The sequence below is a fragment of the Furipterus horrens genome, unplaced genomic scaffold (genome assembly GCF_987537825.1).
Source record: "Furipterus horrens unplaced genomic scaffold, mFurHor1.1.pri manual_scaffold_1, whole genome shotgun sequence".
In the NCBI taxonomy this organism is placed as follows: Eukaryota; Metazoa; Chordata; class Mammalia; order Chiroptera; family Furipteridae; genus Furipterus; species Furipterus horrens.
The window spans coordinates 145,263,324-145,276,116 of record NW_028327171.1 but is presented as its reverse complement, the minus strand read 5'-3'; positions in this window follow the sequence as shown (position 1 = coordinate 145,276,116).

The following is a 12,793-nucleotide window of genomic DNA, read 5'->3' as shown; positions in this document are numbered from 1 at the left end:
ACCTAATACTACATCTACAAGAGCTAGAGAAACAACAACAAACAAAGCCCAGAGTGAGAAGGAAGGAAATAATCAAAATCAAACAGGATTAAATGACATAGAGATTAAAAGAACATTCAAAGGATCAATAAATCTAGGAGCTGGTTCTGTGAAAAGATAAAATCAACAAGCCTTTAAACAGTCTCATAAAAAGAAAAAAGAAGAAAAAGGCAGAGAGGACCCAAATAAATAAAATCAGAAATAAAAAAGGAGAAATCACAACCGATACCACAGAAACACAAAGGAGTGCAAGAAATTAATACGAACAACCATATGACAAAAAATATGACAACATGGGTGAAACAGACAAATTTCTAGAAACATATAATCTTCTAAAAATGAATCAGGAAGCAGCAGAAAGCCTGAAGAGACTGATAACTATTAGCAAAACTGAAGCAGTAATCAACAGCCGCCCCCCCACCCAACCCCACACACACAAAAGCCCGGATGGGACAGCTTTCCAAGCAAATTTTACCAAACATTTAGGGCAGAAACTAACTCATATCCTTCACAAACTATTGCAAAATCTTCAGGAAGAGGGAAGATACCCAAACTCTTTTTATGAGGCCAATATTATCCTAATTCTAAAACCAGGTCAAGACTCAACAAAGAAAGAAAACTACAGGCCAATATCGCTGATGAACATAGATGCTAAAATCCTCAACAAAATATTAGCAAACTGGATCCAGCAACACATTAAAAAGATCATACACCACGATCAAGTGGGAGCCATCCGAGGGATGCAAGGATGGTATAATATTTGCAAATTAATAAACATGATGAACCACAATAACAAAATGAAAAACAAAAATCACATGATCAGATCAATAGATGCTGAAAAAACATTTGATAAAGTACAACACCCATTTATGATGAAAACACTCAGCAAAATTGGAATAGAGGGAGCATACTTCAACATAATAAAGGCCATAAATGAGAAACCTACAGCCCACATCATAGTCAGTGCGCAAAAATTAAAAGCTTTCCCCTGAAGATCAGTAACAAGATAAGGTGTCTGCTTTCATCACTTTTATTTAACATAGTATTGGAAGTTCTAGCCACAGTGATCAGGCAAGAAAAAGAAATAAAAAGCATCCAAATTGGAAAGTAAGAAGTAAAACCGTCATTATTTGCAGATGACATGATAGTGTACGTAGGAAACCCTATAGAATTCATAACAAATCTACTCGACCTAGTAAGTTAATTTGGCAAAAAAGGGAGATGCAAAGTCAATATTCAGAAATTGAAGGCATTTTTGTATACCAATAATGAAATATCGGAAACAGAAACTAGGGGGAAAAATTCCATTTACAATAGAAATAAGAAAAATAGAGTACCTAGGAATAAACTTAGCCAAGGAGGTAAAAGACCTGTACTCTGAAAACTACAGAACACTGAAGAAAGAAATTAAGGAAGATACAAATAAATGGAAGTATATACTGTGTTCATGGGATGGGAAGAATTAACATCATTAAAATGTCCATACTACCTAAACCTATCTTTAGATCAACTCAATCCCTATTAAAATACCAAGGACATTTTCCACAGATTTAGAACAAATATTTCAAAAATTTATATGGAACTTAAACCAATCCTAAATAGCCTCAGCAATCTTGAGAAAGAAAAACAAAGTAAGAAGGCTCACAATGCCTGATATCAAACTATACTACAAGGCCACTGTAATCAAGACAGTCTGGTACTGGCATAAGGACAGACACATACATCAATGGAACAGAATAGAGAGCCTAGAAATAAATCCATGTCTCTATGGTCAATTAATATTTGAAAAAGGGAGCAGGAGCATAAAATGGAGTAAAAATAGCCTCTTAAACAAATGGTGTTGGAAGGACTGGAATGATACATGCAAAAAAATGAAACTAGATCACCAACTTACACCATACACCAGAATAAACTCAAAATGGATAAAAATCTTATACAAAAGCTGTGACACCATAAAAGTGTTACAGAAAAATGTGGGCAATAAGTTCTCAGATATCCCACACAGCTATATTTTTGCCGATGTATCTCCTAGTGTAAGGGAAATAAAGGAAAGAAGAAACAAATGGAACTACATCAAATTAAAAAGCTTCTGCATGGCTAAAGAAAACATCATCAAAATGAAAAGGGAACCAACTGTATAGGAAAACATATTTGCCATTGATACCTTGGACAAGGGTCTGATCTCCAAAATATATAAAGAACTCATTCAACTCAACACCAGGAAGACAAACAACCTAATTAAAAGATGTGCAAAGAACCTGAACAGACACTTCTCCAAGGAGGACATACAGAGGGCCCATAGGCATATGAAAGGATGTTCAACATCACTAGCCATCAGAGAGATGCAACTTAAACCACAGTGAGATACCACTTTACACCAGTCAGAATGGCCATCATTAACAAATCAACAAACAATAAATGCTGGTGAGAATGTGGAGAAAAGGGAATCTTAGTGAACTGCTGGTGAAAATGCAGACTGGTGCAGTCACTGTGGAAAACAGTACGGAATTTCCTCAAAAACTAAAAATGGAACTGCCGTTTGACCCAGCAATTCCAATGCTGGGATTATATCCTAAGAATCCTGAAACACTAATTCAAAAGAACCTATGCACCCCAATGTTCATAGCAGCATTATTTAGCCAAGAGCTGGAAACAGCCTAAGTGCCCATCAGTAAATGAGTGGATTAAAAACTGGTACATTTACACAATGCAATACTATGCAGCAGAAAGAAAGAAGGATCTACCTTTCTCAACAGCATGGATGGAACTGGAATGTATTATGCTGAGTGAAATAAGCCAGGCAGTGAAAGACAAATACCATATGATCTCACCTATAAGAGGAACCTAATGAACAAAACAAACAAATGAGCAAAATGAACCAGAGGCATGGAAACAAGGAACAGACTGACAACAACCAGAGTGGAGAGTGGAGGGGAAAGGCGGGAAAGAAGAAAAGGGTCTAGTCAAAGAACAGGTATAAATGACCCATGGACATGGACAACAGGATGGGGACTGACTGTGGGAGTGGGGGAGTGGGTGGGGCAGGGGATAGCAATAGAGAAAAATTGGGACAACTGTAATAGTACAATAATAAAAATAAATAAATAAATAGATAAATAAATAGGCAGAGGACATGAGTAATTTCTCTAAAGGAGACATACACATAGTCAAAAGACATATGAAAAGTTACTAAACATCAATAATTATCAGGAAAATGCAAGTCAAAATCACAGTGAGATGTCACCTCACATATATCAGACAGGCTATTATGAAGCAGTCAACAATCAAAATGTGTTGGTGACTATGTGAAAAAAAGGGAACCCTCATGTACTGTTGGTGTGATTGTAAATTGGTGTAGCCACTGTGGAAAATTGTATGGAGATACCTCAAAAAATGAAAACAGAACTACCATACTACTCAGAAATTCCACTTCTCTGGTATGGATCCAAAGAAAATGAAAACACTAATTCAGAAAGATATATGCACCTCTGTTTTCATTGCAACATTACATATTTATAATAGCCAACGTATGGGAGCAATCTAGGTGTTCATCAATATATGAATGGATAAAGAAGATATGGTATATATGTACAATGTAATGTTACTCAGCAATAAAAAAGAATGAACTCTTATAAAACAACAAAATCAATGACAGCTTCACTATGAAATAACTAATTGAAGATGGTAGCTTGTATTCTTTCAAGACATTCTCTCTTTAGTACAATCCCAGAAACAAAGTGTAGCCAGGTCCTTTTAACAATCTTTTTGAGTTCAACTGAATATGCAGATTTACAGGACAATCATAGGCTATCACAGGCACCGATCTACTCAGAATGATATAGGACAGGTAGAAATGCTTGCCAGTAGGGTAGTGTTACCAATTCCTCTTCTGCAGGAGTCCTTGCAGCAGCCCATGTACTAAGTCATACAGCCGTCTGGGAGTTTTCCTTTTTGGCCTCCTAGATCATGGCTTCATACAAGATGAGACCCACATCAAGCAGGTGAGGGTGTAACACTGACGTGGAGGCCTCATGTCCCATCTGAAGTCAACATTTCTTGCAATAACTCTATTAGCATAGTTTCCAGGATCCCTTCAAGAAACATATCCATTTGTAAGAGTCACTACATTCAGAGAAACCCAAATATATGGCTTCTTGCCAGATATTTATAGTGCTGTATCAGTACACATGAAGTTTATTTGGGGTCATTATTACCATAAGCAATGTTACCTAGTGACAAAGCTGATATACTACCTTTATTGGGTCACCAAGAAAACAGACTAGAGAGTTAATAGAAGGTCAAACTCTCACATTGAAGAAGAAAAGGTTATGTTAAACCTTGCCAATACAAGGCAAGCAGCTTTTTCATATTTTCATAGCACTGGTGAGAGATGAGAGTTAGAACGATCATTCAGTTACCATGAGATTTTAAACATCAGCTCTGGAGGACAGGGGGAGTTGGAAGGAGATAGTGTAAGAGAAGAAATGAATTGAATGAAATTATTTTGTAACCTGAACTGCATCCTCTTTCTTTTTAATTCCAGTTATCAGTTGAATAAAAATAGAATCTAAATTTAATGTTTTTACTTTGTAGGCACATAGAGAGAGTGACATTTTAAGCTATATTTACATAGAGTAACAAATTAGCTGAAATGAATCTATAGAATACAGACTTATCTCTTAAGTTTTGGAGGTATCAGCATTTAAATATTTGTTTATGTCTTGGCAAGTGAAATAAGATGTTACTGAATTTTTGAAGCTTTTTTAAAAATCTTGCTTTATGTCTAATGATAATGTGTACAGAAGATCAAATACAACAAAAATATTTAACAGTTACTGAGTGGCTCTTCACTGAAGTCCAAAATACTTCTTTGATGAGATACAATTAAGGTTCACAAACATTTCAATGCCTAGCATAGTGTATGGTTCACAGTGAGTGCTTAATAAATGTATTGAGTGGATGAAAATTTATTGTATACCCTTTACATTCTGTTTTTGTAATAGAGTAAAAACTTCTATCAACCTTAACTACTATTTCTTATCATTAACCAGAACAGGTACAGCTGTTCTTAAATCTATGTGCAGTTTTACAGATACTTATTGAGCACCTCTATATGCCATGATCTGTACTAGATCATCTCTGTTCTCTGGGTGTTCCCAGAAAATTCTAATGAGAGAGAGAACAAAATTAGATGGTGCTGTAAGTGCACTGACAGGCAAAAAAATTATGACAGAAGGTCTAAAAAACAAATCTTAATTGATAAATAAGAATGAAACAAGCACAGATAAGTGAAGTACAGTCTCCATTAAAGGCATAACTTAAATAAAGGTCTGAAAGTGAGAAAACACATTATGTTGGTAGATCTAAAGTGTTGCTAAAAGAAATACTACATACTAATAAAGGTAGTGTGAGATGAGGCTTCATCATGAGATGCACATAAAATATTTACCTATTAACATATAGCATTTAAAATTAATAAATGTCTAGAAATCTACCCAGTAAAAATTAATGCTGCAAAATCTCTTGGCCCCTCCCCATCCCCAAAGCTTTAACAATAGTATCTACTTAATTCCAGAACATACAAATTACAGGCATGTTTTATTAATCATATATCAGTTAAATACAAAGTTCACCTTTGTATTGCTTCCTATATATTCCAGGCAATGACTATTAATAGACAATCTTCCTATTTCTAAGAAAACTCATACAAGGCTCAGAGTCACACTGTTTTCTACTAAAAAGTTCTGCAGTAGAAATTCAAACTTAGCATTTTATTCTGTGACATTTCTATTCCCCACTCCCCACATCATCTCTAGTTTAACTAACAGGAAGTCATTAACTTCAACACATTCACTCTGAAGAAATTTTACAGTGATATCTGTATTATTAATTTTCTTTCTGAGATTGTTTTTTTCCTACATGTTTTACTGAATGATGATTTTAAATACTTATGTCACTGCATCTGAGTTGTTACTGTTTAAGAAAACATTCTGGCTTCAACAATGGGACAGAGCAAATGCTCCCAAGGCTAGGAAAACACAGAACTACCTCACAGGCTCATAGGTTTGCTGTTCTCAACTGAGAGCTAGAACCTCTGGTTCCCACAGCCTACTGTCCAGCTCTCTCCAATCTTGAAACTATTCTCTCTCCACATTCTCCCTCTCCTGCCTTAAAAATGCTGGGAAATACCAGACTATCTTAAGACAAAAAAGCCTCATCACAGGAGCCTGTATGGCTGGAAAGAGGCCTGCTGGTCCTTCTTGGCGCATGTTCCAGAAAAAAGCAGAGGTTTTACCCTACCCCTATTCCTGATCCGAGCAGGTGGGGCTTATAAGTGTAAAAACTGGCGATGAAGTTGGGAGCTATCTAACCTCAAATCTTCATTTTGGAAACTGGTGATGCTTGAAGTTTATTTTCTCTGATATTGGCTGTACAACTGCGTCTGTCAGACTTCAAAGCACTGATGGCCTGCTGGATTGAGAGGCCTGAAGAAGGTAAGAAAAGCAGGAACCACAAATGTAGCTGTCAAGAAGTGATACCTAATCAATGAGCCCCTGTTCACACAGGGCAGTGTCATCCAAAATATGCACTAGCACAAGAGTCAGCAAACTAAGCCCATCATCTGTTTTTGTAATTAAAGGAAAAAAAGAGGTGTATTGGAACACGGGCATGTCCATTCATTTATGTATTGTCAATGGCTGATTGTCAATTTGCTACAAAAGCAAAGTTGAGACTGGCTTGTAAAGCATAAAAGGCCTTGGCCATTTACAGAAAATGTGTGTTGACCCCTCTATCAGGGTAATACAGTCTAGACAGACTTCTAAGGCTCTCTAACTTCCATCCTTGCCATTTACTTTACCTCCATTCCTCAGATAAATTAAAATCTGGATTTTTTTCAAAGGAAAACAGAGTCAAAAATGTATAAAGGGCCTATAATTTCAAGAAAAACACAAATTCAGAACACTTGAAGAGTAACAAATTCTGAAGATAACAAAGTAACATTGCTGTTTAATCCATTCGTAATCCCTAAAAAATTCTAAAAGTAGTATGTACCTAAAATTTTTTTAAAAAAGCACATGTGGTTTTTCTCCCTGTTAGTGGCCACGGTTATTATTTTCAAAACTTTTCTTAGTTTAGTGAAACAAAGAAAGGCTAAGTGAACTGCTTCTCAAACTGGGTCACAGATCCCAAATCTGCAAATATGTTCCAGAAATTCTTGTGTTCTCCCAGACAATTTGTAATTTTTTTATTTTCCTTTATTTTGTTAATGTGTAGTAGTTATGGCTATGTAACAGATATAAGAAACTGAGTTCATACCTGGTTTATATTGATATCTATTTTTAAGAAATTTTCTAGAAAAGTCTACAGTTTTTTTTAGAGTTGTATATGTAATAGTAAAATTTGAAAAATTCTTATCAGAGTGTGTTAGTGGAGGGAAGAAAATATACACCCCCAAATCCTAACAACTTAATTAAAACTCAGGAGTGTTTTTATGATTCAAATACCATTATTTATTTAAAAAACAAAACAAAACCCTAAGCCAACGTTTAACTAGAAAATCATTTGCCTGTAACATTAATCACACATCTTTAAAAAGGAAACACTTTATATAAATTAAATCAAAAAAGTTTAGCAAAAGTTTATATGTTACTCTGAGCTTATGGAAGATAAACTATTAAATGTTTAAATTACTAAAATACAACATATAAAATTACATACATTTTGAAAGCACATTAGAGGACTCACACTTTCTATAATGAGTTTAAGCTCCAAAGAATACAGTTTAGAAATTATACAAATTTTGATAGTAGACTGCTTTAAGAGCAGGAACCATATAGTTTTTTATTTGTTGGTTGGTTTGTTTTACTTTTTATCTAAGTAATGATGTCAAATTTTTCATCTTGCAACTTTTCCTTCCAAAAAAAGTTAAAATTAAAATATACATGTGCATATACATATTTATTATATCTATTCACCTCAAGGTTAACACTGCCAACATAAAGAATTTGTAGAACAATTTTATGGTAATTCTAATTTCAATCTAATATACAAACAAATGGAAAAATATTTTCAGCCAACATGACAAAATGTTAATATCCATACCATATAATTATCTTACATATTCATAAATAAAAAATCCCTCAAAAGATGAAAAACAAAGTGAATATCATGAATAAACACTAAAACAAAAGGGAATACCACTCATAACAAATACATGAGAAATAGTTAACATCCTAAGGACACCAAGAAATAAAAATTAAAAATTTTAAAGAGGAAAAAATCCAAAGCTTTCAATGGTACAGTAAGATATTCTGATATTCTGCTGGACGGGAATATGAAAACCAGTTTCATCTTTCTTAAGAAGTACAATGACAATATAAATTAATAGCTTTAAAAAAATCTTCACAGACTTTGATTCAGAAATTTATTTTCAAGAATTCTAGTCCTTAAAAACTGAGATGTTGACAAAGTCTTATGCAAAATAGTATTCACTACTGTGGTATAGGCAAAGATATATTAGCAACAATCTAGGTATAACATTAAGGAAATGGCTAAGCAAATAGTAGTATATACATACAAAGAATGTTTTGAACACTTTGGACATATATTTATGACAGGCTAGAATTCCCCTTTTGTCTGAGTAAGAAACACCAGATGCACAATATGACCTCAATTATGAAGGGGGAAAGAATAGAGAAATGACAAATATTGCCCAAATCTTAACAGTGGTTTTGTCTAATTTTATTTACTTCTGCGATTTACCAGTATAAGCATGAGGTAGACTAAAACACAGAAAAGAGAAACACAAAAAGGAAAAAAAATGCCCCAAGTGACACTGATCATTTAAATACCATTACAAACTACTTATAATTACAATAACCTTATAATTACAGATCAGTCAGATAGCATGTCTGATAGGAAAGGAAGGTAATTTGTTATAAAGGGAAGAACATTTTGTAAAGGACTAACATTTTAAATAAAAATTCTATGTGATTGTAAATATGTTCAATATAAATTATTTATATTGATAATTGACTTTAAAAAAATGTGTCCTCACCTGACCACTTTCTTTCAGATAGGAAGGAAGAGAGAGAAACATCTATTCGACAAGAGAGAGAAACACAGATCAGTACCTCCCCTAGGCACCCTGATGAGGGGTTATAGATGCCTAGACCCAGGATGGAACCCGCAGCCTAGGCATGTGCCCTGACTAGGAGTACCACCCACAACCCTTCACCTATGGAATGATGCTCCAACCAACTGAGCCACACCAGCCAGGACATTTATATTTGACTTTTAAACACTTTGACAAAATTAAACCTCAAAATTATTTCAAAAATTGGGTCATCCAGAGATTGGGAATCTATTTTACAATGGAGGAGAAAATGTGTAAAACACACACACACACACACACACACACACACACAAAAAGAGTATCAGCATCAAAAATTAGTCTTATCTACTTTTTTATGATCTTGGTAGAAAAATGTAAAAGCTTCTTTGGTTAGCTAATGAATATAGAATAAAATGGCATGGTGACAGGATAAACAGCAGAACCATAGAGAAGTCTATGAATGGTAGTCAAAAATGGTACACCTGATTTGACAGAGATAATATCATTTATGGGAAATAAAAAATATACTTGTAGAACAAATAATCATGCCCTTTAAGTTATTGTAAGAAATTGAAACAGGTTTTTTTTTTTTTTCAATTTCCTCTGTGAAATCTTCTGTTTAACACTCTAACAAAATTCTGGGCATTATTAAGAAAGATACTAACTATAAAATAAATACCTTTCCTTCAAAATTTTTGAAAAACTTGAGAGTATGCCATACCTCAGGTCCTAAAATAATCAGCTTACAAATGTATGCAACATAAAAACCACTTGTACAATTAATCCTCACTACTGAGGAAAGAATACATAAGGTGAAAATGATCAAGTACAGGTACCATAAGACTGAATGACAAAAATTGGCTTTGTACAAATCATATAATAATAGATTTATAAAGTGTGCCTCTACAGTGGGACATACTTAAGACATGGGTCCATGACTTTGAGGCCTCCAAATACCTGAAAACACCTTACCAGTCACCAAGAACCAATACTCCCCCTAGCCCTGTGCTAGAGGAATCTTTTAAAGAATTGGATGACAGACAAAGATGGCAGCCAAACAGTTGGAAGATCAGCTATCTGCTCTTGCACCCAAATCAGATACTTTGGCTAATCTTCTGAAAAATAACCTGAACATTCAATGGAACTTAAGCTGATATGAAGTTTGGAAGCCAAGGAGTACAGAAGACGTTTCACAATGGGTGGTAAAGAGATTTTATAGGTGGAAGGGGAAACACTTGGTGCTTGGCATCTGCAGTCACAGAGAGCCTGGTCAGAAATCGCAGCTTTGTGACCCCTTCCCTCTCAGGACAGGGAAAACCAAACCTGGGCTGGGAGTGACCTGGATACACAGTCAGGGAGATCCCGGCTACACGCACACACCAAGAGGAGCACACCCATAATGCAATGGCAAACACCAACCAGGAGAGCACCAGGGAGAGAGAGGGATTCTATCTGCACCTGAGTCAGGCAGAGGAGGCTGGCCAAGGCCAGCCATGACTATGAGAGACTCCTGACTTTTGGGAAAGGTGGCATGTACTGAAAGCTGGACAGTGGCTAAGTGCTGCAGTGGGAGTGCCCAGAGAGACTTTTTAAAAGGGGAGCTGAGATGTGCTGGGCAGGGACCCAGTGTGCAGCTGCTCTGCCAGCAAGGGGAAAGGATTGAGAGCTCAATTTGCTCTCATTCAGTGCAGCTGGGCAGATTGATCAGCAAGGTGCACAACGAGGGGATTTCTCAGCCCCAGCCAGTGCAGCTGGCAGGGTGGAGGCTGCGCAGAGTGGAGAGTGAAGGTCTCTGTCCACTGTGAGGTCAGTGGGCTGGGAACTGGAAGGGTCTGAGATGAGCACCTGAGATTAAGCCAGACAGAGCCCCCTGCTCTGGTGGAGCTCCAAGATCTGGGAAGGTAAGGTCCCACCTAGCCCCCACATCCTGCACGAGTGTGCAAGAGCCCATCAAAGATAGATGGCAAGAGGCGCCAGAGGAGCCCATGTGAACTCTCAGAGACACAAAATACACTGGTTCCTAGGGCCCTATTTCACTGAGGCCAGCAAAGCAGGGAGATCAGGAATTGGTGCAGCAAGGAGGGATCAGGGCCCCGCCCAGCCTTGGCTTGCACAGAGCTGCAGTCAACACCAAGCAGGAGAGAGCTGACCCTCTTACACAGATTGCTTCCCCCACCCCATGAAACGTCGTCGTCGTCGTCAGCAGCCGTCCATCTCGAGAGACGATGGTGTAGCTTCTTAAGAGTCTATCTGCACCGCCGAGAATGGCTGTGCAGTCCAACTCGGGAGTGACACGGTATCTGTCTCCTCCCGTGTTGAATCGACATCTTGCGATGACGCTGGAGTGTCCTCTCCAGTGAAGCTGAAGCTACAGAGCCTGGGCAGGGTGATATGGAGGGTCTGCTGTTGCCCATGCAGCAGACCCCCCCTCTCTTCACAGCTGAAGGGTCCAAGGGAAAGACGGAGTCAATACAGCTTGGCTTCAGGTGCGCCGCAGGAGTTGCCGGTGTTGACTACAACGTCGAACCGCCTTAGGGACTCCGGCTCCGGATTTTCTGTCGGGGTTTACTCCCTTAGCCTTTCCCCTGAAGAGGTATGCCGCAAGGCAGCGGAGGTTTTTTGGAGTCAGAGTTTTCCTTCTCTGATGTACCCTGACTGGAAGATCGAACCAGCGACACTTAGCTCGCAGGCCGACGCTCAATCCACTGAGCTAAACCAGCCAGGGCTCCCATGAAACGAACAGCATATTAATCAGAAACTATATATTATTGGAAATAAGCTGGGACAGACCAAGACGGTTGGTTCAGGGGCAGGCGTAACACATGCACAATTTTCCCAGAAGACTAAACAGTGCCTCCCAGGGGAAACCTAGGGGATCACCTGCCCGGTGGCAACATAAGGTCCCTCTAGAGCAGTGGTTCTCAACCTTCCTAGTGCCGCGACCCTTTAATACAGTTCCTCATGTTGTGGTGACCCCCAACCATAAAGTTATTTTTGTTGCTACTTCATAACTGTAATTTTGCTACTGTTATGAATCATAATGTAAATATCTGATATGTAGGATGTAGTTTAATTGTTACAAATTGAACCTAATTAAAGCATAGTGATTAATCACAAAAACAATATGTAATTATATATGTGTTTTCCGATGGTCTTAGACAACCCCTGTGAAAGGATCATTCGACCCCCAAAGAGGTCGTGACCCACGGTTGAGAACCCCTGCTCTAGAGGCAGGTGATACAGGTGGTGTTGCCAGAAGTTGGATGACTCACCCTTGGACCCCCTGACTGATAAAAAACCAGAGGTAGATGCAGAAAGAAGTCAGAAGGCAAACACCAAACGGCTGAGATGAATTTCACCTCATCTTCTTCAGAATTTGAGATTTTTCCCTACTTTTCACATAGTCTTTTAATATTTCTTCCTTTACTTCAAGTGTATTTCAACTAATTCACTATTCTTTTTGTCTTTTATTTTATATTCTTTATATTCAAATTTTACATTATTTTTATTTTATTGTTCTTTCAAATATCACATTGCACCCTTCCCTTGTCTTACTCCATTTTGCCTTCTTTCCGCATTTTCTTATTTGTTGTAAATTTTTTTTTCCCAATGCTACACCTTGTTCCTACTCCTTATTCT